Source organism: Numida meleagris, chromosome 2 (assembly GCF_002078875.1).
Source record: "Numida meleagris isolate 19003 breed g44 Domestic line chromosome 2, NumMel1.0, whole genome shotgun sequence".
Classification (NCBI taxonomy): domain Eukaryota; kingdom Metazoa; phylum Chordata; class Aves; order Galliformes; family Numididae; genus Numida; species Numida meleagris.
Window position 1 is genome coordinate 13568354 of NC_034410.1, and position 2737 is coordinate 13571090.

General features: G+C 46.5%; 1 protein-coding gene across 3 annotated transcripts in view; it reads left to right on the forward strand.

The window, feature by feature from the left end:
- The window catches only part of EPC1 (enhancer of polycomb homolog 1), a 44825-nt gene that overhangs the window by 964 nt on the left and 41124 nt on the right, over positions 1-2737 (forward strand). The window lies entirely within an intron of this gene.

Sequence of the window (2737 nt, forward strand, 5' to 3'; positions counted from 1 at the left end):
GCGGGGCCGGCCCCGCGGTGTGGCGCTGTCCCCGCGCACGTGTCGGCGGGGAAGAAATGGGAAGGGCTCCGTGTATTTGTTTGAAGGTCCCGCGAGGGCCGCGATACGCGCGTGGCCTCAGTGAATCCGAGCGCTCGTTGCACGGCAGCGCCGAGCCGGGCCGCGGCGGTCCGTGTGTGTGCGCGCGGGACGCGCTGCCTCCCGCGCAGCGCGGCTGTCCCTGGGGAGCTCGGAGCTTGCTCCGCGACCGTCTCGGCAGCGCAGCCGCGATGTAGTGCCCGGTAGCAGCACCGCCGGGTGCCCTGCGCAGGTGTTCCTGCTGGCACTGCCCGTAGTTCTCTATGTGAAGTTCAGTTATTTCCTTCATACGGCCGATTTGCCCCATCAGGGCATGAGGTGCAGCAGGCGGGAGCCGCAGCACCGCGGCTATGCTGGCAGGTCTTCGGTCCGGGACAAGTGCGGGTGTGACAACTGTGTGCTTTTGCAGTTCGGTTTGCTGCCAGGTTGCCGTTTGCTATGAAGTTTTGTGCTTCCGGATGTAGCAAACTGCAGGCTGCTTATCTGAAACCTGCACGTGTGTGGGCTCTGCAGAGGTACTCTGCTCTTGCCCTGCTGAGTTAGCTGGTGCTGTGAATTTTTATGGAGCGCCAAGGAGGCCGAATGGTTTCTAGCGAGTGCTGCCCTTTGCGCGTTGCTGTCTCCGTTTGGTAACTGCTCTGGGGTTTTTGTTTCCCTTCTGTGTTAATGCCTGCCGCTTTAATGTAACTTAAGGAATATTTCAAAGTTCTGCGCGGGTCACAAATAACTTTATACGTCTGCAGAACTGTATATTGTGTTGCTTGCCTTTCTGCTGTGGTAACCATGAAGTAGTAGTGCTTAGGCAGTAAGTGCAGTGCTGAGAAAGCCTTCGTTCTTTCACGCGGGAGGTGTGTTCTGAGCGAGTGCTTGTGCGTTCTGACCTGAGAGCATGCTTAATTTCTGCTTGCCCCAGAATTCTAAGATTTGTTTATGATGACTCACTTGCTGAGTTTATTTTTCGGTGAACGAGTAGCCATGCGTGCATTTATTCTTGTGTAAATGTCAGACAACTGTTTTTCACCGTTGACTTTGCAGCTATAAATCTTTGGGATAGAAAATTACACGGGATATCTGTTTGCCTGCCATAAACCCATGGATATGTACTAGCTAAGGGAAAGTAGTCATGAGCGAGGGAAAATTGTTAAACATTAATTATAGGACTTTGTTTCTGTGGTTAATGTGATGCTTTTTTTTTTTTTTTGCAAAATCAAGCTTTGGGGGTTAAACTAGAGCTGTAAGTGCAAGTAAACACTTCCTGTAGTTAGCTTGCTCATGCCTTCCTTCTAAATGTATGTGCATGTACATACATGTGCAGACACACCCCCAGGAGAAATCTGTTTGCTACCAGTAAACACAGGTGTCTTCCTGAGTCCTTTTAGCAGCTTCTTACATAAAATGGTAGATGTTGAACTCTTCCCACTTCTTTCTGCAAACTTGCCAAATTTCCTTCCTTCTCTCGTGTCAGTCCAGTGAGCTTTTTCCTGGGTTTTATATTGGTGTTGACAACAGAGAGGCGCAGTGGATTTGCTGAAGATCTGGTGGATGTCATGGGTGTAATGCCCTGCTGCGTTCTCCTCCCTGAACTTCGTGCCATTGCAGGATTTTGGGAAGTTGGATGTTGTTTGTAGTACGTAGCAATAGAAGACTTGTTTGACTGTTTTCTTCCGATAATGAAAATAATGGACACTATCCATTTCTTTATAGACAGATGGCAAAGCCTTCTCAAGAATCTCAGGGGAGAGGAGGAGGGGCTTCAACTGGCGTGAACGGGCATCTATAATAAATTTTATAAACAGGTTTCTAACACTGCTTTGAGTTTTGCATAAACGTAATTTTAAATGAACACAAAGTTGGAGGTTAGAGCTCTTCTCTTGACGAAATAACTTTCCCTAGGGAAAAATGCAATCAGAGGTTTAATAATCAAGCATCGAGTAGCAAGATATTTAAATGACTAATTAGTGTTTTGGTGCACCGAAAGGAATCTATTTTGCTTCCCTTTCATCTTAGCTTTCTCCCATCCTATTCCTACAAAGAATAAATATGGAAAATAGTAGATCTTCTTTATCATAACTTGAAACTTCAGATGAGCAGTGATGTTTTGTGAGAGTCTTTTTTGAAAGGGAAAAAAAAAAACCCTTATGTTCTAAGATATGCAGCAGATAGAGATATAACAGCTGTTACAAAGAAGTGACAACCTAGGAGCCTAGGTGATAACCCTGTCACTAAGCAGAAGAGGTATACTGTACTTAATAAGTCAGAAGTTCGGTCAGTGGTTTTGTTCGAGGGTAAGAGGCTGGAGAGTGAAATGCTGTTTGGCGCACAGGCAGGTGGCACTTGGAGCTGCTGACTGATAACTGTGTTCTGACAGTTGGTTTAGCTCCCAGGTTCCTCAGGTAAACACGTGGCTGTTGCCAAGTCTTCTTGCAAATCTAAGAGGCTGAAAACAATCGGGAGACGTGTGCATCTCTTAATGTAAGCCTTCGGAATGTAAGGATGTTCTTATGCAATACTGAACTGCGTTATCTCAAAACCTTGTTTTTGAGCAAAGTGCATCCTTAGTGCAGGGGTTTTAACAGTCCGAGCAGGCCACTGTTAATACCATAGTAAAACAGATTCAAGTATCGAGTTCAATTCATAAGAAACTGTCTAAGTAAGGATG